General features: G+C 45.4%; 1 protein-coding gene and 1 pseudogene across 9 annotated transcripts in view; one reads left to right on the forward strand and one right to left on the reverse strand.

Annotated features, from left to right (window-relative positions):
• Nucleotides 1-868: 868 nt before the first annotated feature.
• LOC147379713 (STARD3 N-terminal-like protein pseudogene) lies at nt 869-3323 on the reverse strand (annotated as a pseudogene). Its single transcript, XR_015163285.1, has 2 exons — nt 2559-3323; nt 869-1380 (listed from the first exon to the last, which is right to left on the reverse strand). The product of XR_015163285.1 is annotated as an STARD3 N-terminal-like protein pseudogene (transcript).
• Nucleotides 3324-5902: 2579 nt separating this feature from the next.
• The window catches only part of ST6GAL1 (ST6 beta-galactoside alpha-2,6-sialyltransferase 1), a 152102-nt gene continuing 131732 nt past the window's right edge, over nt 5903-26272 (forward strand). For 3 of the 8 annotated variants that reach the window (XR_015163281.1, XM_086398459.1, XM_086398615.1), the window contains exon 1: nt 5903-6399. The gene's annotated coding sequence lies outside the window, so the exon portion shown is untranslated. Of the gene's footprint in view, nt 6400-6474; nt 6959-10748; nt 10828-26272 lie in introns of those variants that run through there. The other 5 variants (XM_086398493.1, XM_086398626.1, XM_086398469.1 and 2 more) reach the window with 4 other exon arrangements.

Consider the following 26272-nt stretch of genomic DNA (forward strand, 5'->3'; position numbering starts at 1 on the left):
AATTGATGCCATTGAACTGTGGTACTGGAGAAGACTCCTGAAAGTCCCTTGGACAGCAAGGAGATCAATCTTAAGAGAGATCAATCCTGAATATTCATTGGAAGGACTGATGCTGAAGCTGAAGTTCCAGTATTTTGGTCATCTGATGCACACAGATGACTCACTGGAAAAGTCCCTGATGCTGGGAAAGATTGAGGGCAGAAGGAGAAGACGGTGTCAGAGGATGAGATGGCTGGATGGCATCACCAATGCAATAAGCATGAACTTGGGCAAACTCTGGGAGATGGTGAGGGACAGGGAGGCCTGGCATGCTGCAGTCCCTGGAGTTGCAAAGAGTTGGACACGACTGGGTGACTGAACGACAACAACAAAGGAAAACACGCTGTCAAAGCAGGAGCCCCAGAGACAATGAGTAGGAAAGCCTCATAAATAGACTGGGGAGGATAGGATCACCTCCCATCCAATGGTCCAGCCTCTTGCCTCTCACTTCTTGATGAGAAGGCCCCAAGTGAAGACACAGCAACCTTGAGAGAGCAGTTCCCAAAGGAAATAACTGACTGCTCCCAGTCTAGAAATTCGTCAGAGTACTCCTTCTTGCCTGCTCATCTGCTCAGAGTCCCAGGATCTTCTTGGGCTTATGTCATCTGTGGTCATCCCAGTCCTGCAAACCAAGAAACCAGAGTGAGTCTGTCCCTTGATTTTTTGATAACTTGGCTAGAGTTCTGGTGAAGAGAACCTTCTGGAAAAGCCTCTCACCTGTTTCTTGTTCTTGGTTTCTAAATAGTACTGACAAAAAAGTGATGCCGAGGACAGAAATGGTGAAGGCTTTCAATGTGTTCAGAAGTGGGTTCAAATTCCGGCTCTGCCATTTTCTTTCTTTTCTTTTTTTTTTTGATATGTTGGAGTTTATTACCTTTTAAAATTGTACAAATAGTGCATGTGCATGAGTTAAAAAACATAAGGGAAATGTAGGGAGTTAAAAAAGAAATACAAAAGAAATTCAAAACATGAGACAAAAAAATTCCATTCTGCAAATCAAAATAAAAAGATATTTTACATACTAAAAAAGTGTTATTCCAATATATTCAGAAGTCTTTTTGATTAGGAACACAGCACAAGACTTTCTGCAACTATTCATTGACAGGTCAGATCCCGTCTCACTGAATATAGGGTGGACCACGACATTTCTTACCAGCCACAGGCAGGTGACATAAATGGATGCGGGTATGGTACCGTGTCTGTGAGGTATTACAATAAATAAATGCTTTACTAGCCGTTCAATAATGTCAGCAGTGGACGTCACCATTTCAACCTTCAATAGGGAGACCCCATCTCCAGTTCCTTTTTCTTTCTGGTGACTTTCAATGAAGGTTTTTCACACTTAGAAGAAGAGAGAACACAACAATATTTGAGATGCAGTGTAAAAAGGCAAAATGCTACACTTGAAAAACCATGGGTGGGGCGACACAAGATCTTAAAGCCTTTTCGAAAAGGATCTACTATTCACATGCCCACGATTTTGTCTTATGTCTGAACACTGTTGTAGGAAAAGGGCCCGAAGCACAGTGGATACCACTGATGCAGGGCCTTCAATACCAGGACTCCGGCTGCCTCTGCCAGCATATCTGACTCTATGCCAACTGCCCACCTTCTATGAATCAGTGCACTACTTTTCCCTGCTTTAAAATTTTATTTCATTATTTTTTATTGAGATATAATTGATAAATAACATTTTATTAGTTTAAGTTATATCACATAATGACTCTATATTTGTATGTATTTTGAAATGGTCACCACAATAAGTCTACATAAGTTAACATCCTTCACTATACATAGTTAACAGATTATTTTTTTATCAGATGAAGTTTTAAGGTCTATTCTTCTCCTTCTGTGGTTAAATAATTAAGCAGAAATACAGCTTTTACAATTGACTGTTTATTCGCTCATATTTGTGAGGTTGAAATGTTTCCTTTGATGATTTGAAGGGACTGAACAATGTGCCCTGACCTGGAGGCACGTGGAGCCCGACTGCTGTGACTGGACCACACCTGTCATCTCAGAAGCTCCAACACACTCCAGAGACGACCATCCTGTGCGGACCAGGGTGGATGCTGGTACAGACGGGGCGCCTGAGTCCTGGCTCTGCCCCTGCCAGCTGTGGGACTCTGGACCAGTCACTCACCCTCAGTCTTCCCTGCCAGTGGGGACAAGGGCAGTACCACCTCCCTGGACTGCTGCCCTTGCCGCCCTCAGAAGTTAGGGTTTGTCATTAAATCATGCCTGACATGGAGACACTCTGGCTACAATAAACAAAAATGAACTAAGTCACCCTTATTCAGAAATGTGGAACTCTTACGTAGTTTTCATCCTCTGCCAATTTATACCTAGAAAATGTTAACAGATTTTACATAATAAAATGTGCCTGACAAATTCACGTAATTAGGAGAAATAAAACTATAATCACTCTCATATTTTCTGAATTTAACTTTGTATCTACTTGAAGGAAGGCTCCATATTTAACTACTTCACTATTAACAGTTTCATTTTCAAAGACTTACTTTAACAAAAGTCTTACTCATAGTCCTAAAAGTGGTTTTTCACTGTCCTGCTTTTCTTCAGCTTCATTTTCAGATCCTGCTTCAGATTCAGGAGGAGAATAAAACTGACCATCAGAAAGACCCCCAGGTATCAGCACCGTCCTCTCCGAGGCATCCTGAACTATCAAGAGTCTGTTTTCTTCTTCTGCCTCTTGAGGTAACACTTTGAAGTTCAGGAACCATGTCTCGATCCAGGCAAGGATGAAGGAAATGATGGGCAGCACATAGCCAAAAGCCCCTTGTGAGAAAAGCTTTGAGAGGATCACTTTTGCTAATAAAAAGGCACTGGTCACTGCTGTTGTCAACGCTATGTCCCACCAATGGCGCAGTCTGCACACTGCATATGCAAGTATTAACACTTTAAATTGAAAAACTGCCAAAAGAAATATATCAAAATAAGAAGAGTAGTAATCATACTGCACCACCTCTTTCTCTAACCTCTCTAATGGAGGTGTTCTCAATACCTCCATTCACATTTAACTCTATTATCCACAGTAATGTTACAAATAAGAGGTCAAAGGTGACAAACAAACAGAAAGTCCTCCTGACATCAGATATGCCCTTCTTCTCCCTTCCTTCATAGGACTCGATCCTGGCCATGAGCTGCGTGGGGTTGATGGAGTGGACATCACGCACAGAAGTGTGTGCGCTCTGACTCCCTATGAGCGTATTCACCATGTCTTCTGGCAGGGGGTTCATCCTGCAGGAGGGTTAAAGGAGCCTCTCTTCAACTTCACCATCCCTCGAGGGGAGAGATCTGTGAGTGTCCTGGAGTCTCCAGCAGAGGCCGGGGTTGGCAGTGGCCTGCGGCAGGGTCTGGGGCACTCTGGCTCTGCCATTTTCAAGTGACTTCAATTTCCTCATCCATAAAATAGGGCTAAGGCCACCACATATCTTATGATGAGGAGAGATAATATAGTAAGCAAAGTGCTTTTGCTCCCCAAATGGTAGCTATTGTTTGCATGTCTTTTTCTCATTCTCTCTGTCATTGCCCTTATGGCAGAAAGCAAAGAGAACTAAAAAGCTTTTTGATGAAAGTGAAAGAGGAGAGTGAAAAAGCTGGCTTAAAACTCAGCATTCAAAAAACGATCATGGCATCTTGTCCTGTCACTTCACGGCAAATAGATGGGGAAACAATGGAAACAGTGAGAGACATTATTTCCGTGGGCTCCAAAATCACTGCAGATGGTGATTGCAGCCATGAAATTAACAGACACTTGCTCCTTGGAAGAAAAGCTATGACAAACCTAGTTGTTGTTGTTCAGTTGCCCAGTTGTGTCCAACTCTTTGCAATCCCATGAATTGTAGCACACCAGGTCTCTCTGTCCCTCACCATCTCTTGAAGTTTGCCCAAGTTCACATCCATTGTATCAGTGATGCCATCCAGCCATCTCATCCTGACTCCCTCTTCTCCTTCTGCCCTCAATCTTAGATAGCGTATTAAACCTAGACACCATATTAAATACCTACACAGTGTATTAAAGAGCAGAGACATTACCTTGCTGACAAAGGTCCATATAGTCAAAGCTATGGTTTTTCCAGTAGAGATTGATGGATGTGAGTTGGACCATAAAGAAGGCTGAGTGCTGAAGAATGCTCAAATGCTTTCGAACGTATTGGAGAAGACCCTTGGACTGCAGGGAGATCAACCAGTCAATCCTAAAGGAAATTAGTCCTGAATATTCATGGGAAGGAGTAATACTGAAGCTCTAATACTTTGGCCACCTGATTCGAAGAGCCGACTCCTTGGAAAAGACCCCGATGCTGGGAAAGATAGAAGGCAGGAGGAGAAGGGGACAATTAAGGACGAGATGATTGAATGGAATCACTGACTCAATGGAGATGAGTTTGAGCAAGCTTTGGGAATTGTGGAAGGACAGGGAAGCCTGGCACACTGCAGTCCATGCACTCTCAAAGAGTCGGACACAACTGAGCAACTGAACAACTGTCATTGCCACAGCTCCTATTATATCTCCAGCGTCCAAGCTGGTCTCCATGCTCCACACTTTAGTCTCTGATCCTGCCATCCATTTTCCAGGATGTTCACTGGGAGAGAAATAAGTGTAAAATACAAAGAGGTATGTCATCCTCCTGCACAAAAATTTTAGGTTTCCATTTTTTTCAGAATAAAGACAATTGTAGCAGCCTCCCAGATACAGGTTTAAGAGTTTCTCTGTTTCTACTCATTAACTCATATTATGATGAGTATCTTCTCAATGCCAGATGAAAACAGACTGAGGTGCTTACACAAGAGTGCTGGCTAGTTGGTCTGGAGATTTGAATTCACTCTGCTTGTCACCCCCTCCAACTGGAGCTCTTTGTACTGAGCAATAATGCATCCTTGGCAGATGGGAAGGGACGGCAGTGACAACAGAAGGGGTCCAGTGGGCTGGGGAAAGCAGTGTTTGGAAGGATGTTGGGGATGAGATGACCACCCCCTCTTTCCCAGGATGGTGGTGGGGAGAGGACCACCGATTTGGAGAGAAAGTTCTGGGCCTGGGCTTCAAGCACTCTAGTGTGTACCTGACTTCTTTTCCCCAGAGGACAAGGACTACCTTCCACACTCCTTCCCTCCCCATACAAAGTCTGGCGCCAAGTGGGACCTCCATAGACCCTGGGGAGATATTTAAAAAATATTATTTTATATTGGAGTAAGTGTCTGCACATAACTAAGCAACTAATACTTTCACTATAGCCGATTAACAATGTTGTGATAGTTTCAGGCAGACAGCAAGGGACAGCATCCATACACACCCATGTATCCATTCGATGGGGAGAAGATTATGGCCTCTGGTAGTCACATCTTTTCTACGGGGACTGCAGTGGTGGCCGCAGGCCGCTTATGCCCTCCTACAGGGCAGAGTTCTGTTTTAGGCAAGTGGGCCCCTGGGATGGTCAGGGTGGGGCGACGACGTTTGCTCAACAAGTGGTCTCCTCTCGCCTTCTCCCAGCAGCCCTAGCTCAGCTTCAGTGGAGGAAGGATCCTCACTCCCTTTTCCACTCTACTGGAGTCCTCCTGCCCACCAGCCTGCAGACGGCTTGAGGTGGATATGGCCATGGGCAGGGACTCACCGACCCTCCTGTTCTGTACCTGCAGTGAGTGGGAGGTTCTTGCCATACCCTGTGAAATAGATTTTGTTGTTTCATATTTTGCATAAGGCTTCAGAGCAGTTGAGGGACTTGCTCAGGGTAACACAACCGGTCAGTAGCAGAGGCGAGATTTATCGTCTCTGCCTGCTAGGACAGTGCTGGCTTCAACTCTGCAGGATCAGACGTTTAGGGACCTTGCCCCTCCGCGTTGCCCCTCCCCCTCGGCCCGCCCTCGCCGTGGGAGGGGGAGGGGAGCAGGATCCCAGCATCACTCCGGGGTTAGGTACACCACGTAACCAAGCACCCCTAATCCCGCAGCCCCCTCGCTAGCGACCTCTGAAGGGCTTGGCGGATTTGGGGCGCGGTGTGGCGAAGGGACCCACCCCGTCTTCCCGACTATTTGCATAACGGAGACTGCTCGTTTCCCCCGCCCCTTCGCCGCACTCTTCCCGCGTACCCGCCACCCCTCATCTCCCGGCCCCTCTACTCCTCCCCAACAGACCCTCCTTCAGGGACTCCCAGCTCCCGGGCTGTCAGGCCGCCGCCGGGGGCGGCGTCCGGAGGCATCCCAGGGAGGGGAGTCCTAGGCAAGGCCGGGCTGGGGAAGACGCCTGAGGCACTACCCGGTGCTAACAAAGGGAACCGGCAGCCTACCGGCTGGGGCGCAGAGCGGGCGGAGCAACCGCAGCTTCCGCGGCTGAGAGCGCAGCGAGTGAGTAAGACTGCTGCGGGGCGGTGGCGGGACCCAAGCCCCCAGGGAGGAGTGGAGCGAAGGGGCGCAGGAGGGCAGCGGAGCGGCGGGGCCCGTGGCGAGCCGAGGGCGCAGGGAATCGATGTTCAGCACTCCTCAGCACTCTTCACTGCGCGGACCCGCCGCCTTTTGCTGGGGTGTCTGTGGATTAATCAGGGCCGAGGGGGCATCCCTGGCTTCCCGCCGGCTCCGCGAGACTGCGGACCCACAACAAACCCACGTGCACGCGGCCCCAAGGAGCCCCGTTTTCTCCACTGCACGGGCAACATGGAAGGGAGACGTAAAGTCCAGGTTCCTTTGGATCTCGCCTGCCGGATGTACAGGAGGAGAAACCCGGGCTCTCTGCAGGGGTGGGGGCGCAGGTACCATAACAAACGCACGTGCGTCCTGCCCAGGGTGCGGGGTGCACCGCCAGTCCTCCGGAGCCGCCCTGCGGAACCCGGCCTTTGTCTCAGCTATCGGGAGGGAACGGCGCTGGGGGCGCCACTTGCTGGAGGAGAAAGACTGACACATTTAAAAGGTACCGCTTGGGTATCAGACCAAACCACCAAATTCAAAAATATTCGGAAACACGAAGGTAGAAAGTAGCAAAAAAAAGATTACTCCAGGCCGAGAGTCTGTTCCGGCGGTGGTGCAGACTTGAGATGACCCGGGCCACCCCTCACTGTCACCTCACGGTGGTTTCTTAGAGACAGGGGTTGAATTAAGGGTCTGCGAGTCCCCCATCCCCCAGAAAAGACTGTGCCTAGCGCACCATCGTCCTTGCACTGTCCCTGTAGGGGACGGCGAGCGCCTCCTCAGTCCGGTTTAAACTACGCCCAGCACTGTCTTGGCTTTCGCTTGCGCTTTGCCGTGTAGGTCCCTGCGTCTAGCCAGCCCCATTGTCATTGGCCCCTTTTGGCTTGTCGTGTCTCTTTATAAGGAAGGCTAGCCGAGGTCTCTTGTCTTAGCGGGGGACGCCCTTATTTTCAGTTCTATCGAGTTTATTTGCGAGAAATGCCGAGGTCCGGAAGGAGAGGCCTCTTGTTTTGCTTTTTCTTTGCCTACGAATGCTTTGAAGATTTTAGTTCAATAGTCCTGTTCTGGCAGCAGGGGGATGGTTTAGGGGATGCCCTGGCCCCTTAGGTAATGGTGTGGGTGCAGAAGGCAGCCAGACAGGTTGTGGAGTGGGTGGGGTGTGCGCCAGCCTTGTGCTTGCTGAGGGGTCGGGCAGCGGCTTCACCTGGGCCAGCAGAGCTGGAGATTAACCTGTCCCTCGGGGACCGGCGGGCCTCCAGCCCTGCGCCACGGTCTCGGGGAGTCTAGAGAGCATCCAGCGAACCCTCCTATTTTACAGGAGGGGAAACGGAGGCCGGGAGAGTTCAGTTCCTTGTACCAAGTTTCAACCCATGTGAAGTTGGCCACCTAGAGAGGGCAAGAGCCTGAGTCTCCGACTCCCCCATGGCGCATTGCCGAGCAGCGACTGAAGACAGAACCCGGAATCTGTGGTTGGCTGGAAAGGCAGTGGCCTTAGGCAGAACAGTTAAACAAATAATATAATTCAGATTGAAAGCTGCACCCTTCCATTATGCCTTTCAAGAGTTCTATCCATTTGAGAGAAGATAGATTTAGTAATTCCTCACTCTCCTTCTAGCCTTTCATAAGCCTAGTTAGTTTTCTCTTCTGGCTGCCCCTTCTCCTCAAGCTGGAGTCCAGCCAGCTGTGGAGACTTAGATGTTTTGCCTCTCATCCTTGTGCCAGGAGGCCTTTGTTTGGGCATAAGCACACAGGGTAGAAAGTGTCTCCTAGGGCAGTACTCCTGAGTCACTTGTGGGAGAACAAAGCATTGTTTTCACTGATTTTATTTAATTAAGTTTTTAGAGATGAGAGTCTCACGGAAGTAGCTTTTTAATTTTGTATTTGTCAGGGGAAACATTGGAAAACCAAAGACATCACTTTGAGTCTGGGTTTCCCCAAAGTGCTGTTTCACCCTGTTCCTCTTACCTCCTAACTACACTGGTTTCTCTTAAGGTTTCTAGGGTGTTTCATTTTTGTGGTAATTCCACTTAACACTTGAATATGGTTCTCATCAGAGCGCTCACCCTGTAAGGAACTTAGAAATCAGCTGGCCTGTTTTTCTAAATGAAAAAACTGAAGCTCAGTGAGAAATCACTTGCCCAGGGACACACAACAAGGTGTCTGCTGTTAGTGCCCTTTCTGCGCTTTAGCGAAACTTATGTCAAATGAGTTTTTTGTTGGTACCCCAGTGTACAGTCAAAGTTATGATGGTTGTTACAACAACACATTTTTAAGTCAGAGAGTGAATTCCTTAAGGACTTACACAGGTTTTGGTTATTAAACAAAACCATGGATCCCAGTGGTAGATTCAGTGAGGAGTATTATATTAATAGTTTTCATTGGGGATTGGTTTTCTTTAGTGTTTACTAAGTGGTTCTCTTTACTCTTGCCCTGGGTTTCCCCACATTCCTCTGCCTCCTGCTCCTCCAGTAGGGAAGTGCTTTAAAGTATGATCACAGAATGAAAGGCAGCGGGAAGTCAGAAGAGAGACCCTCCTTAGCTCTTCATGCTATTTAACTTCTTGGGTTCCAGTGTTCCTTGTGCAGTGAGAGTCCTTCCTGCCCAGTCTCTGCACAGGCTGTTTGGATGGAGTGGAAGTTGCTCAGCCTTTAGAGGTAGAGAGTCCGGTTGGGTCAACCCTCCTCTCCTGTGTTCCTTGTGGACTGCATCCACACAGTGTCAAGGGAAGAACATGTATGCATCTCCCAGGGGTGTGGTGGGTAGTAAATCATGTGATGCATGCTTATTCAGACCTCCCAGCAGGGTTGAGTGCTCATCAGCTTTTTAGTGGGAGAGAATGATGATGGGAAGATAACCCCATTGGGTGAGCCCTGTGCTCAAAGGAAGAGGCCCAGCCTGGTCACAAACAAGGCGGAATGTCTGCCAGACTGTTAAAAGGGCCTTTGGGTGGTTGTGCAGTGTGTGTGACTTTAAGGTAAATAAACCTAGTTTGAAAAAAAAAAATCCAGAAATTTCATGCCCAGGTGAGTGCAATCTAGTCTTTCCATCCATTTACTCCATACTTACTGACAAGCACGCAGGTAGGGGCAGGGGTGGTTCCTATGCTGGGCCTGGAGTTACAAAGAACCAGATCCACTTGTTGGCCCCCCACCATCCTTGCTTGGAATGCATTTGGAAAACTGCCCTCAGGAACCCACAGAAAATAGATCTAATTTATCTCAAAATTGACCTCTGCAGGAGTAGGATTGTCTCTTCGTCAAGTCAAATCAAGAGCAGGTGGTAAATGAGAGAGTGGAAAAGGGAAGGCTTCCAAGAGAAGGTGGATCTCCACAAGTATGGGGACGTGGTTGCATTACAGAGTGTCGGAAATAATTCATTAGTGAAATTTGCAGTAATCTTCTGGAACATAGACTCTTGAGAATTTGCTTAGATTTGGTGTCAGTGACTTACTCAGTAAGAACCAAACTGGGGAAAAACATATATTTTTCTTGCTTGTCTGCATTGTATACTGACTTGAATAGATGTGCTTTCTATAGTTGTACATGAAACAGTAACATAGTAAGCAACAAAGTGTCAGCACATTGAAATACTGGGGTGATTTTCTGAGTCATGACTAGAAGAATCAGGTTAGCCTTTAGAATCAGTTTAGTGATTAAATTTTGTTTATCATTCTGATTATAAAAATACAGCATGCCCATTGAGGACAATTTGGAAAGTACAAATAAGGATAGAGAAATAGAAAAAAAATCTATTATTCAAAGGCAACCACGGTTAATGTTTGCAACTTTCCTTCTTGTCTGTTTTTTTTTTTTTTTTTTTTTTAGTGGATTTGTTTTCTCTAAATGGTAGAGAACTTACTGCTTGTGCAGTTACTCTTGGCTTTTTTGCTTAGTCTTTTCATGTACCGATGTCACAGTTTATATTCACATTAAACCTGTACCTTTTCATTCATCAACATATCAGCATCTCCAAGGTCACATGGTCCCATGGGATCCAATCACTCCAGTGATCATTTCAGTGAAGGCCTGCAGAGGAAAGAGTCTCCAGCTTCTTCTCCTTTTCCTAGCTGTGCCTCAAGCATCCAGATACCAGCCGTTTAAAATATATATATATATATATTTCATGTAAGAAGACAGCTAAAGTCTAGTGGAGAGAGAAGGACCCTGGTATGGCCTTGAGTTCTAGTCCTGCCCTTGTGACAACTTACTTTAACAGCTTGGTTTTCTGTTTCTGTATGTATTAAAATAAGGAACCCCAGGGTCATTTGTTAGCTCATTTCTTGCATTTTCCAGTGCCCATTCTAAACCAAAGCTGTATAAGAAGAGCTCATGATCCAGCAGAGGAGTTGGAGTAGCAAGAGACCAGTGCAAGGTACCCTGGGAATGCAGAGGAGGGGCAGCCACCCCAGACTGGGACAGTGGGGAAGGCTTCCTGGATAAGGGCTGTCATGGGCTTGTTCAACTACTTCAGATCCTTTATTGAATTACCCCTGAGATTAGCATGTTTGTGATAAATCTCTTTCCACATTCCAGATAATTCCCATAGGATACAATCCTAAACTTGGAATTACTGGGTCATACTTCAAAGACTATCATCATTTTTAAAAAGTTTGTAGATTCAGTCCCGGTTGCCTATGAAGTTTTAAAGTACCTAAGTATTTTGTATTGTGGAAAAGGTAGAAATTGAGAGCAAGTAATTCAGGATTTGAATTACTTGTGTACCAGTTATCACCAATATAGACGTCTACAAGCTACTTAAGCTCATGAAGCTTCAATTTCCTTCTCTGTAAAATGGACATAACTGCCTCACCTCACTGGATCATTGTAAGGATTTTTAGAAAGAATTTTATTTTTAAAAAATATTTTAATTTTTCTTCGCTTATTTTTTAAATGTTTATTTATTTATTTGTGGCCGTGCTGAGTCTTTGTTGCTGCGTGGACTTTTTTCCAGTTGCGGCGGGTGTGGGCTGCTCTCTAGTTGCAGCGCACGGGCTTCTCACTGCGGTGGCTTCCTCTTGCTGAGCAGGCTTAGGCTTCTCACTGCGGTGGCTCCCTCTTGCTGAGCGGGCTTAGGTGTGTGGGCTGCAGTAGTTGTGGCTTCCAGGCTCAAGGGCACAGTAGTTGAGGTTCACAGCCTTAGTTATCCCAAAGCATGTGGGCTCTTCCTAGATCAGGGATCAAACCTATGTCCCTTGCATTGGCAGGTGGATTCGTTACCTCTGAGCCACTACGGAAGCCTCCATTATAAATCCTAGATAAAGGGTCCAGTATAGTGCCAGGTTTACAGGAAGCACTCCATAAGTGATGTCTATTGTTGTTATAATTGAAATTTTCACAAGCTGCAGAGACTGTGGTCCTAATATTTTTTCTTACCATGATAGCAGGTAGGAAATTAATTAAGGTGGCGTCTCCTACCAGCTGACAAATTGAGAGAAATGATCACTGGTGTGATGCATTACAAGTCTTCTTACGGAAAGTTTCAAACACACAAACGTAGAAAGAATGGTGTAATTACCCCCCTTTCCCCATTTATAATCACTTATCTTCAATAATTATCAAAACTCATAGGGTCTTCAACCTCACATTTGACCCTACATGACTTTGAAATAAGTCCCAGACATTTTTTTCAGCTCAGCCATAAATATTTCACTGAGTTAGTTGCATGAAGCATATTTGAGGCATTGGGTGAAATGCCATATTTGAGGCTCTTGGAGCCTGTGTCTGCTGTCAGTGTTACAGATGGAACCCTGTGTGTGTGTGTGTGTGTGAGAGAGAGAGTGACAGAGAGAGAGAAAGTTTTAGTGCTCAAGTGAATTTTCCTGCCATGACCTGTGTCTGTCTCAAAGTGAAAGTCGCTCAGCCGCTCAGTGTCTGACTCTTTGTGACCCCATGGACTATACAGTCCGTGGAATTCCCCAGATCAGAATACTGGCAGACTTTCTCTTCTCCAGGGGAACAAAGACACAGGGTAAAAGGAACGCTGAATTTAGTCAGGAGACCTGATTTGCAATAGGGCACCAACATTTACCAGTTGTATATTTTGTCAAGTGACTTCTGAGTTTCTTTGAATATATTTCTAAAAATTTGATGAGTAGCAAATGAGGTAATCCACGTACAGCTCTAGCAACTCAATATTAGTTGACTCTGCATCACACCTGAACCCAGCCTTACAGTTCCCGAGAGGCAGAGTTTTCATATGGAATGAAGGTCAGAGCCTGATGGCCTGAGAGTACTGGGGTTTCTTCAAGTAGAGTTGCTTCCTGTCTAATTCTGAAGATATGGTTGTCACTCAGATGAGCACGTGGCACACTATGCTTGTGAATCTCCTGTCTAGCACTCAACCCCTTCCCTCTGATTTGTGAATGAGGTCAGCAAGCCTAGGGGAGGTAGGGCCCTGCCACTGTGCCTGAGAAACAGGTCTTCTCTGATGCCTCCTTTTCTCCATGGGAAGACACTCGGCTCCCCTATTCCCTCCAATTTTGTTGAGAGTCTTGGTCTCTCCTAAGTCACTGTTGCTCCCAAGTAGGAATTTTTGACTCAGCTAAAAGGAGAAAATTGATTTGACGTCATCATTCAAGTCCTGTCTTTAATCCACTGGGACTCCCATTATGTTCGGGCCTGCCCTGTGACTTGTAGTCTCTGGCTGTCTTGAGCTTGCTGTGTGGCCTTGGGTGAGATAAATGCCACCTTTGGCATGCCACCACGGGATTCAACTCCCAGGTCTCTAGGCCCCTTCCAGCTCTGAGATCATCAATTGGGGAACAGGTATAAAAATGGGGAAACTACACATAGAGTTAGGGGCTTCTTCACACAAATAATAAATGTAATCTGTTTTCTTTTCAAATGGGGTAAGCAATTAACCCCCTTACCTTTGCTCACTTACCCCAATTCCACTTTTCTGCAAAGTGACTACTGTTTGCAGTTTGTTTTGGGTCCTTCAGCTCCCTTTGGATCTATATATGTATGTATTTATGGGTATATGCAGGTATATTTTAAAAGCTCTGTAAATAGATTACATTATAACTACAACTTTACAGGCTTGCCCTTTTGGCGGTCTTTCCGTATCAGCATATACAGATTATTTTTTCATGGCTGCATCACATCCTATATTATGGATGTGTTTATTTAACCAGTCTTCTGTTGATGGATATTTATTTCCATTAAAATATATTTCTAAGTGTATTTGGAGAATCCCCAGTGTCACAGTGATAGAGAATCCACCTGCCAGTGCAAGAGTTTCGGGTTCAATGTCGGGGATGATCCCCTTGAGGAGGAAATGGCAACCCACTCCAGTATCTTTGCCTGGGAAATCCAATGGACAGAGGAGCCTTGCAGGCTTTACAATTCTTGGGGTCAGTAACAACACAACAAAATATGGAATGTTGGTTGTAAATGTCTTGGTTAAATGAGGTCAGTCTATCGAGCTCTGGAAAGGGTGGCTAGAGAATGGGCACAGGGACACTGAGAACCACGCCCTAGAAAGCTGGAATGAAGGGCTCCCTGGAAGTTACAAGGAGCTGACTGTTTGGAGGGAAGGTTATTTTGGGAGATGGCCTGCCTGGTTGGGTGCTGTAGGCTGCAAGTGCAAGAAACTGAGCTGCGTCATCATCTTCTCTTCCTCATTCCACCATCACTGGCTCTTCCAAATTTACTTCTGTTTTCAGGGTCAGTGGCATCTGATGGGAGGACTGCAACTTGAGTGATGGGAGGGAGGAGAAAGAAGTGAAGAAGAGGAGGAATTGATATCAGTCTCTGGAGGAGGGAACGTGCCAGTTCTGTCTACTCTTCTTTGTTGTTCAGACCCATCGGAATGCTGTATTCCCCTGGGTTCTGTACAAATCAGGATAAAATGAAGCAAGCCCAGAGTTGCACTTACTTGGAAGATGGAGGTTTAGGACGCTGTCTTGGAGGGAGAATAAATGTGGAAACTGAGGTGTTCTAACCTGCAGAAGCTAAAGTAAAAAGCACTTTCTTCATGTGGAAGAATGATTAGAATTATACTGTGTGGATGCTGGGGAGAGGCAAACCAATACAGAGTTGCATAATGGGAGATAAGGAAGAACTTACTTAGCAGATCTTCCCAACCACGAGAGAGGCTGCTGGGTCACATGGTAAAGAACTGCCTGCCATGGGAGTCTCTAAGCAAAAGACCCAAGCGAACGTGCTTGCCATCAAAGGATTTCTGCTTGCCAGAGAGGTTGATTTAAGTGCCTGGTAAGGCCCTTTCCAACTCTAAAAGTCTGTGATTGTGGGGCAAGAAGCAGAAAGATGCAAAGTAGGACTCAGGGGATGGGGCAAGTTACAGACAACATGCCTGGAGCTGTTTTCACCTGCTCTCAAAAGATGGAGTAAAATGGAAGCCTTCAAGATGTGACTTAGACGGTTGTTTCCCCCTGGATCTTGGCAACCCTCCTCCTGTTCTGTCCTTGGCTCCAGCTCTGCTTGACTTTATATTCATAAATTATTTCTACAGGAATAAATATATCACATACACTTTAGATGACCAGGAAATCTGGCAACCAGAAAAGAACTACATGTCCCAGGAGGATGATTGTAATTTTTTTTTTTTATTACAGTCTTTCTAAACTTGCATCCATCTCCTGGTTTCCCTAGCACAGGACTGAAACACCATTCAGCTTTAATTTTAGAACATTCTACCCTTGGCAACCTCTCAAAGGTCCTCTGAGCTGGAGTTAACAGCACCCTCCAGGTTTCATGCTTGTTCCTTTCCTGCAGTTGAGGAAGAACCTCTTGAACTTAAGTCTTAGCCGAGTTCTTAGTGAGGGAAACATGGCAAGTTTACCATCATCTGGGCTCTTGCTCTGCTCCTGACCTTGATGCGGCACTATTTATTCTCTTATCTAGTCCCCATAGCCTTGGTGTCTTGGTGTCACAAGCTCCATTTTGCAGGGGAGAAAGCTGACCTCAGAGAGGGCTAGAGAACCACCCCAAGATTCACTGCTATTAAGTAGTGATGCTGGCGTTGGTTGTAGTTGTTTCCCTACATCACGTTACAGGTTTTTCCACTGCTAATCACTCCCAGTCCTTTGGGGCTGAGAAGTGCTTCGTCCTTGTGTTTCACTGGGAGCCTGGCTGAGTTTATCCCTATGGGGCTATTGAAAGCTTTCTGCCATTCCCCTAAGAACAGATGAATGAAAGAACTCACGGGACAGTTATGTGCGAATAGCTTGACATTTGGACTCAACATATGTTTGCTTTTTCTCCTTTTTGGTAAGAGTTGTTTTCATCAAGCCTGGTTTGCCTTCCCCTGCTTCTTGCCTGCCTTTTAAAGTACCTGTCCTCATTTTCTGGTTATAACTGGAATAAACACACTTATGGTGGAGCATGGCTATAGATTAATGGGTACTATTACTTGGGCAACTTTGATATCTTTAGGTGGTAAAAAGAACTCATTATTGGCATTGTTAAGGGCTGGTTTTGCAGCTGTGCTTGTAGGCTCTTGAATAATTTCTTCTCTTGTAAAGTTCATTCAATATTATTTTTGTTCACCAAATATTTGAGTGCCTATTGTGTGGTAGCCATTGTGGGAGGCATTGGGAGTTTCTACCTAAAGAACATGCATTGTAGATAGGCACACATAAATTTGGTATAACTAGTGGGGCCTTAGCAGAGAAGGCAATGGCACCCCACTCCAGTACTCTTGCCTGGAAAATCCCATGGACAGAGGAGCCTGGTGGGCTGCAGTCCATGGGGTCACTAAGAGTCGAACACGACTGAGCGACTTCACTTTCACTTTTCACTTTCATGCACTGAGGAAGGAAATGGCAACCCAATCCAGTGTTCTTGCCTGGAGAATCCCAGGGACTGGGGAGCCTGGTGGGCTGCCATCTACGGGGTCGCAGAGAGTCAGACACAACTGAAGCGACTTAGCAGCAGCAGCAGCAGCAGTGGGGCCTTAGAAGTTGGTGGCAGACAAACTTTCTGTATCACCCTCTTCCTCTTTTCTCAGAGTCTTTGCTTTGTCCATTCATTCATTAGGTGCCTGCTGTAGCCCATGCACAATGCTCATTTTGAGAACAGAGACCCAAATGGTCCCATAGTTCTCTTCCTTTAAAAGCTTAGTTGGAGGTGAACATGCAGATATTAATAACAATATAATGTGATATATGGCTTCCCTGGTGGCTCAGTGGTAAAAAAGCTGCCTGCATTGCAGGCAATGGAACAGATGGGTTGGGAAGATCTTTGGGTTGAGAAGATCCCCTGGAGGAGAGCACAGCAACCCATTCCAATATTCTTGCCTGGAGAATTCCATGGACAGAGAAGCCTGCAGGCTACAGTCCATAGGGTTGCAAAAGAATCAGACATGACTGAAGTGACTGGGCACACGTCATGTGATAAATATTATGATTTTCAAGTATATCAGTTCAGTTCAGTTCAGTTCAGTCACTCAGTTGTGTCTGACTCTTTGTAACCCCATGAACTGCAGCATGCCAGGCCTCCCTGTCCATCATCAACTCCTGGAGTTTACCCAAACTTATGTCCATTGAGTCGGTGATGCCATCCAATCATCTCATCCTGTGTCGTCCCCTTCTCCCCCTGCCCTCAATCTTTTACAGCATCAGGGTCTTTTCCAGTGAGTCAGTTCTTCGCATCAGGTGGCCGAAGTATTGGAGTTTCGGCTTCAACATCAGTCCTTCCAATGAATACTCAGGACTGATTTCCTTTAGGATGGACTGGTTAGATCTCCTTGCAATCCAAGGCACTCTCAAGAGTCTTCTCCAACACCACAGTTCAAAAGCATCAATTCTTCAGTTCTCAGCTTTCTTTATGGTCCAACTCTCACATCCATACATGACTACTGGAAAAACCATAGCTTTAACTAGACAGACCTTTGTTGGCAAAGTAATGTCTCTGCTTTTTAATATGCTGTCTAGGTTGGCCATAACTTTCCTTCCAAGGAGTAAACGTCTTTTAATTTCATGGCTGCAGTCACCATCTGAGGTGATTTTGGAGCCCCCCAAAATAAAGTCAGCCACTGTTTCCCCATCTATTTGCCATGAAGTGATGGGACCGGATGCCATGATCTTGGTTTTCTGAATGTTGAACTTTAAGCCAACTTTTTCACTCTCCTCTTTCACTTTCCTCAAGAGGCTTTTTAGTTCTTCTTTGCTTTCTACCATAACGGTGGTGTCGTCTGCATAGCTGAGGTTATTGATATTTCTCCTGGCAATCTTGATTCCAGCTTGTGCTTCATCCAGCCCACCATTTCTCATAATGTACTCTGGATATAAGTTAAATAAGCAGGGTGACAATATACAGCCTTGACGTATTCCTTTCCTGATTTGGAACCAGTCTGTTGTTCCGTGTCCAGTTTTAACTGTTGGTTCCTGACCTGCATACAGATTTCTCAAGAGGCAGGTCAGGTGGTCTGGTATTCCCATCTCTTTCAGAATTTTCCACAGTTTATTGTGATCCACACAGTCAAAGGCTTTGGTATAGTCAATAAAGCAGAAATAGATGTTTTTCTGGAACTCTCTTGCTTTTTCCATGATCCAGTGGATGTTGGCAATTTGGTCTCTGGTTCCTCTGCCTTTTCTAAAACCAGCTTGAACATCTGGAAGTTCATGGTTCATGTATTGTTGAAGCCTGGCTTGGAGAATTTTGAGCATTACTTTACTAGCGTGTGAGATGAGGGCAATTGTGTGGTAGTTTGAGCATTCTTTGGCATTGCCTTTCTTTGGGACTGGAATGAAAACTGACCTTTTTCAGTCCTTTGGCCACTGCTGAGTTTTCCGAATTTTCTGGCATATTGAATGCAGCACTTTTACAGCATCATCTTTTAGGATTTGAAATAGCTCAACTGGAGTTGAGTTGGTGATGCTAGTGGAGCATCACCTCCACTAGCTTTGTTTGTAGTGATGCTTCCTAAGGCCCACTTGACTTCACATTTCAGGATGTCTGGCTCTAGGTGAGTGATCACAGCATTATGATTATCTGGGTTGTGAAGATCTTTTTTGTACAGTTCTTCTGTGTATTCTTGCCACCTCTTTTTAATATCTTCTGTTTCTGTTAGGTCCATACCATTTCTGTCCTTTATTGAGCCCATCTTTGCATGAAATGTTCCCTTGGTATCTTGGTATCTTGAAGAGATCTCTAGTCTTTCCCATTATATTGTTTTCCTCTGTTTCTTTGCACTGATCACTGAGGAAGCCTTTCTTATCTCTCCTTGCTGTTCTCTGGAACTCTGCATTCAAATGGGTATATCTTATAGAGGTTGGAAAAATGGTATAGTGAGTTTGGGAAAGCTTTCTGGAGGACCTGTGACTTACCAATGCCGGACTGTAGAGGGGAGTAGCTCTGAGCCTCTGGGAAAAGAGCATTTGAAGAAGAAAAGGGAGTGCAGGAGCAAAGGTGTGGGGTGAAGGATGGTTTGTTGCTGGGTGTGGGGGAGCCGCTAGTAGGTTGATGTTCCCACAAGGGAACCTCTGAGGCAGGAAGTGTGGGTAGATGAAGCTTGAACCTTCACACCCATTATCAAACATAATTTTCATAACTTCCTTATTGTGACATATACTATTATCATCTCTACTTAATAGATGAGAAAACAAAGGCTGAAGGAGATTTGGTGACTTCTTCAAAGTCAGAAGTGAGTGAGTTGAAGTGCTTGAACTTGAATGAAGGCCTGCTCGGCCCTCATAGCATTGCCTGCACAGGCAGGCTGAGAAGATCTGCCTCGAAAACTAAGGTGCTTATTTCCTCTCTGTTAAGCTTTCAAAGGTCACACCCTTGGTGAATCCTCTTCCTCCACGTGCCTCATGACGTTCCCAACTTGTAATTAAGTGGGGACTAGTGAATCTGATGTTGAGGCCTCTTCTGAGTCTTGGTTATAATTTTGTCTTCCCTTTCATTCAGAGAATCAGTAGCCCAGAAATCTTCAAAGAAAATCTCTATTTGCCCAACCAGGTGTTACAAGAGAGAAGGAGAAGCTTTATCCCTTTTCTCAAAAGGTCCAAGTTCATTAAGTAGCCCAGGTATTACCTTTAATTCAGAGAAGCCCTCTGGGTCTGGAGAGGGAGCAATCTGTGTGGGCTGGAAAAGTCTGGAGCAGATGGGCTTTGAGCTGTCCCTTGAGGATGGGTAGGATCAGGAAGGTGGAAGATATGGTGTGTGAGTAATATTATTCTGTCTTACTCAGTGATAAATGGATTATTCCTCCCATCCACCAAGACAATTTCTGGGTTGGAGTTGGCTCTTGGGCTGAAAAGGCAGTTATTCATTCAAAATAAAGTTTATTGAAAACTAATCAATTGAGAGTTCAAAGACAAGATGATGAAACTACAGAATGAAATAAAAAAGCACAATTACAGAGCTAAGGAAAAAATTGATGCTACAAACAACATCATTAGAGGGAAGGTTAATAAAGGAGCAAAGTAGAATCCACTGAAAACTAAATTACTAACAGAGAGGGAAGGGTTAGGAAAACCACAGTATGTGCTTAGAAAAGAGAAACAAATCAGAGAAATTCAGAGATCTAAAGTTTGTAAAAAGATGATCTCTCAGAAGGGTAATTGGACTATCTGGAGTCACAGCTCACTTTTCATGCTGCATTGACCAAAACATAGTCACGTGGACATGCCTGGCTGCAAAGGAGCCCGGGAAAACATCTCCATCTGGGTGGCCGTGTACCCTCTGCAAACTCAGATTTGGGGGAAGGCCTTTTATTACCCAAAGTGGGATGAGGAAAATGGATATTGGGAGCAATTCATCTCTGCCTCAGGGAAGAAGTCATGTTAGTCTCAGACTTGATTTGCAGCAGAAGGAAAACTTGAGAACATGGAAAGGAAATATTTACAGAGTTCTGAGGGAAAGGTCATAAAACTGAAGACTTATACCCTCAAATCACTCCTGAAGGATAAGACAGGTAGGCATTATCTCCTGTGTGCAAGGACTCAGGGAATATGAGCCCTTCTTGGGAAAACCTGCTTATGATGAAAATGATTAGTTAAAAGCACCCTTTGTAAGAAGTGGTGAAAGGCCATTTGGTGAGCCCCTCATCCACTCAAATAGAGAAAACCTTGGCAAGGATGGGCTGTAAGGATAAGGAAGGAAGTGGGAGGAAGTAAAAAGAAAGAATGTAATGGAAATGGAGAGCTGGGGGAGAGGGTGAAGGACGTTAAGTGCTAACCTTCCCTCTCTTGCACTGTCTTTGGAGGGTATTAGTGTCATGGCTCCAACCTTTCAATTAATTTTTTTAACCCATTATTAAAAAAATTTTTTTTATTTTATTGGAGAAAAGAGTGTAAAATAGAATGACTATATGTACATGTATAACTGAATCACTTTGTTATATACCCGAAATTAATACAACATTATAAGTCAATTAATGTTTTTCTCTTAAACTTGGAGGGATTTTTAAGGAAATAATATCTATTTTGATGTAGAAACATTTGTTAAAATTTCATCTTTTTTTCTGTTTTACTTTCATGTAGAATTAAAATTAAATCTAAAAAGTTGAAAATAAGTATTTTATTAAGCAATCCTATCAATTATTCTTTCATGTATTCTTCCATCCTCCACACTCTGTCCAAATATAAATGTAGAGAAATGTGATGAAGGGTGTTAATTTATTAACTTATCTTTTTTTTCTTAGGTGGAGGGATCTTGGATGACTTTTAGCTCTATAAATTCATACATTGATTTAAAGAATAATGAGCTGGTATATTTTGTTTTTGTTTTCAGTTTTTTACTTCTTTAATTTTTTTCTTTTCTTAATACAAGTATAGTTGATTTACAATGTTTCAGGTATACAGCAAAGTGATTCAGTCATATAGATATATACATATATATATTTACATATATTCTTTTTCAGATTCTTTTCCACTGTAGGTTATTATAAGGTACTGAATATAGTTCCCTATTTTATACAGGCGGAGAAGGCAATGGCACCCCACTCCAGTACTCTTGCCTGGAAAATCCCATGGGCGGAGGAGACTGGTAGGCTGCAGTCCATGGGGTCACAAAGAGTCTGACACGATTGAGCGACTTCACTTTCACTTTGCACTTTCATGCATTGGAGAAGGAAATGGCAACCCACTCCAGTGTTCTTGCCTGGAGAATCCCAGGGACAGGGGAGCTTGGTGGGCTGCCGTCTATGGGGTCGCACAGAGTCGGACACGACTGAAGTGACTTAGCAGCAGCAGCATGTTATACAGGAGGACCTTGTTCATCTGTTTTCTGTATAGTAATGTGTATCTGTTAATCCCAAAGTTCTAATTTATCCCTCCCTCTGAGCTGGTCTTATTTGAATCAAACCACTAAAGCTAATTTAAGAGGCATCGTTAAATACTAATGCTTAAGGTGTGGGGAGTGGGATGGGAGATACAAAGAGATGAACAAGACCTTGTCTTTTCATGGAGAAGTTGGTGAATCAGTTATGTGAACACCAGGCTCTAGGCAGAACAAAACCCTTTGTAAATCAGGCAGACTATTGGGGTGTTGAGGCCCGAGGACAATGGGGAAGGTTTCATAAAGGAGATAGCATTTGAACTGGATGTTGAGGGATGAGCAGAGTCCTGATGGGTGGAGAATGGGAGGCAGGGCATTCCCAGCCTGGAGGCAGCAGGAGAACCAGGAGGAGTGAGAGTCCAAGGTGTGCCTGGATAACCCTGAGTAATCTGTTGTGGCTAGAGAACAAAGGATGAATGAACAATGCTGTTCATTAAGTGCCCAGGTGTGACACACAGATCTCTATAGGCTGCCCGACAGCCCATACAGAATGGCTTTAATTATCCCTACTGTGCAGATGGGGGCTTCCCTGGTGGCTCAGTGGTAAAGAATCTGCCCGCCAATGCAGGAGACATGAGTCTGATCCCTGGGTTGGGAAGATCCCCTGGAGAAGGAAACTTAGGCTTTTCAGTTCAGTTCAGTTCAGTTCAGTCACTCAGTCATGTCCGACTCTTTGCGACCCCATGAATTGCAGCACGCCAGGCCTCCCTGTCCATCACCAACTCCCGGAGTTCACTTAAACTCACGTCCATCGAGTCAGTGATGCCATCCAGCCATCTCATCCTCTGTTGTCCCCTTCTCCTCCTGCCCCCAATCCCTCCCAGCATCAGAGTCTTTTCCAGTGAGTCTACTCTTCGCATGAGGTGGCCAAAGTACTGGAGTTTCAACTTTAGCATCATTCCTTCCAAGGAAATCCCAGGGCTGATCTCCTTCAGAATGGACTGGTTGGATCTCCTTGCAGTCCAAGGGACTCTCAAGAGTCTTCTCCAATAACACAGTTCAAAAGCATCAATTCTTCGGCGCTCAGCCTTCTTCACAGTCCAACTCTCACGTCCATACATGACCACAGGAAAAACCATAGCCTTGACTAGACGAACCTTTGTTGGCAAAGTAATGTCTCTGCTTTTGAATATGCTATCTAGGTTGGTCATAACTTTCCTTCCAAGGAGTAAGCGTCTAAAAGACGCTTTCATGGCTGCAGTCACCATCTGCAGTGATTTTGGAGCCCAAAAAAATAAAGTCTGACACTGTTTCCACTGTTTCCCCATCTGTTTCCCATGAAGTGATGGGACCAGATGCCATGATCTTAGTTTTCTGAATGTAGAGCTTTAAGCCAACTTTTTCATTCTCCACTTTCACTTTCATCAGGAGGCTTTTTAGTTCCTCTTCACTTTCTGCATAAGGGGGGTATTATCTGCATATCTGAGATTATTGATATTTCTCCCAGCAGTCTTGATTCCAGCTTGTGTTTCTTCCAGTCCAGCATTTCTCATGATGTACTCTGCATATAAGTTAAATAAGCAGGGTGACAATATACAGCCTTGATGTACTCCTTTTCCTATTTGGAACCAGTCTGTTGTTCCATGTCCAGTTCTAACTGTTGCTTCCTGACCTGCATGCAAATTTCTCAAGAGGCAGGTCAGGTGGTCTGGTATTCCCATCTCTTTCAGAATTTTCCACAGTTTATTGTGATCCACACAGTCAAAGGCTTTGGCATAGTGAATAAAGCAGAAATAGATGTTTTTCTCGAACTCTCTTGCTTTTTCCATGATCCAGTGGATGTTGGCAATTTGATCTCTGGTTCCTCTGCCTTTTCTAATAGGCTTTTATACTTACCTAAAAACTTACATGCAAAATATATGAATGTGTCATTGGTCTATGTATATATAAATATATAAAATATATTTACCTGCACACATTTTTTGATATTTATTTATACCTGTATATTATGTTTCACAAACCTGGCTACTTCAGGCCTTCTGAGTGCTGCAGATCACAGCACAGGAGAGAGAGAGTGGGCTTTGAGGTACAGACACTCCAGTATTCTTGCCTGGGAAAGCCCATGGACAGAGGAACCTGGTGGGCTACAGTCCCTAGGGTCACAAAAGAGTCACACATGCCTTAGCGACTAAATAACTGTGCAGATGAAGAAACTGAAGCTGAGAGACACTTATCTGCCAAGTCGTTTAGTGGTGAAACTGGTTGAATCCCCTGGGCTGTCTGTACCTCAGCGCTCAATATCTCTCTCCTGTGCTGTGATCTGCAGTGCTCAGAAGGCCTGAATTAGCCACCTTTGTGAAACATAACATATACAGGTACAAATAAATATCAAAATATTTTTACAGGTAAATGTATTTTATATATTTATATACACACAGACTTTATATATTTATATACACACAGACTCATGACATATCCATATATTTTGCATGTAAATTTTTAGGTAAGTATAAAAGCCTCAATTATGCTTTGGACTGTGCTGTCCAGCGGCCGTGTGGCCCTGTGCAACTCAGTTTGAACTCTAATTTCCTTATCCATAAAAGGAGATGATTCTGATGCTGCCTGCCTGCAGATTTGTTTTTGTGTTCCAATTAGCTCATAGATGTGAAAAGATGAGAAAGTATAAAAGAGCTACACAGAAGGGCTTGTTATTGCTGACACACCCCTTACTCTTCTGAGAGCTTACAGACATCTGTTAGAGCACCTACAGGTGTCTATAAAAACTCCCACAATCACGGACACGGCCCCTCAGGCTTGCAACGACCGGTCAGAGGCTGTGCTCTCCTGGCTCAGATAACCAACTGGGGGCTGTGGTGGGAGATTTGGGGGTGTTGAGGGGGAGGGATGTCAGGGAGGGACGCACACAGTTAGTCTGGCTGTCCCACTGCAGGGCAGGGGAAGACTTTGGCATCCCTTCCTGTTTGCTGAGAAAGTCTGGGCCAGAGAGTGGAGTCGGGATGGCTGTTGACAGCTTGGTGATTTATACAGGGCAGAGGAGGGTGTTTCAGACATGCCAGGCTGCAGGAAGGCATATCGGAGCTGCCAGGTGAGCAGGCCTCTGCCATGTCTGTCTGGTAGAGGCTCGTGGTCTGGACAAGGGACTCTGGAGCAGTCTGTAGGAGTTGCAGGAGTACTGATGAGGATGAAGCAGGGCCCTGGCCCCAGAGAAATTGGGCCCTGATGCAGCACATCAGAGTGGACGGGCAGCTTCCCCTGACATGGGAGCGGAGGGGCCCAAGGCAGCTTACACCTGCTCCAGGAAGGATTGGGAGTGTTCCTGGGTCTACACTGGGGCCTGGCATGCCCCTAGGGGTCCAAAAGTCCTATTGTGTGTTATGTGTGGGACGGTGATCATGGTGGTTTCAGAGAGATAGCCAAGCTGTTCCTTACTGACGAAGAGATCGGTTCCTTGCTCACACCACTGGTCTCTGCTCTGCCCAGACAGGTGTTTTAGCTCAGCCTTAGCTCTGGGTGAGTCCTTCAAATTTAGGGCACCCAAAACAAAGAGAAGACCTTTCATTTCCTACATGTGAAGTTAGTTATGTTAGTCAGTGTCTTCCAGAGGGCAGGGACACTGAGGGGATTCTCTGCATAGCACCCTGCCCTCAGGAGGCCTGGTGGACTGAGCTCAGCCCTCCCAAAGCTCCCCGCCTCCACCCCCTTGCTGAAGCCAGGATGTGTCTGTCCCCAATGGGCATGCGCAGGTGCTCTCTAGGTAAGGCCAATGTATGAGAGCACATAGCAGCTGCAGGAGCCTGTGTTGGGGAGCATCCTGGGGCTCTGGAGGGCCCTCTTGCCCCACTGAACAACCCTTTTTCTGCCTGTCACCCCTGGTCATGGGAATGAGAGACAAGCAACAAGATAAAATGGGGAATGCTCTCTGGGCTGATCCTTGGAGCTGAGCCCTGATGGGGAATCAGGTGTGGGACCTTGCTTTTCTTTTTCTTATGCTGTTGGGAACCAGGGTCATAGGAGTGTATCCCCGGGGAGAGAGGGAGGAAGGCGGCAAGGGAGCTCCGACAAAGGCACCGAGGTGAATCTTCCTGTATTTGAGCAGCCAGCAGGATTGCCTTTGTCAGTTGTGTGCTGTTGGGAGGACGCTGGCCCAGGGCCGGAGCCGGGGGTGGTTAATGATGGTGTCAGGAATAAATCCTCAGAAGATGCTTCCTGCTGGAGGGCTTGTGGCGGTTCCTTTTTTTTTTTTCTCTACACAATGAACAGCTTATTCTGGCCTGGAGATTTGGAAAAGGGGAAATAACAGGTAGGAGAGAGACAGATGAAAGCTGCCTCCCAGGGAAATGTTCCTGGGCTTGGAGAGTCCCACCCTTGTCTCCCAGCCAGTCCAGGGGACTCATAGTGGGAGGGCTGGGAGGCCACTCCATCACCATCTGTAGGGTCATCTTTCCTGGAAAACCCTGATATTGGGAAAAAATCTTAGGCTCTGCAGCCACACAGACTTGGGTTTAACTCCAGATGTGCCACTTTCAGCTGTGTAAACTTGGGAATTTAACTTCTCCGACCCTCAGTTTCTCATCGTTATCTGTGTTCATCATTCCTGCTATATAGCATTG

This window comes from Bos grunniens, chromosome 1 (genome assembly GCF_055505025.1).
Source record: "Bos grunniens cultivar Pamir isolate PY7600 chromosome 1, Bosgru_T2T1.0, whole genome shotgun sequence".
In the NCBI taxonomy this organism is placed as follows: domain Eukaryota; kingdom Metazoa; phylum Chordata; class Mammalia; order Artiodactyla; family Bovidae; genus Bos; species Bos grunniens.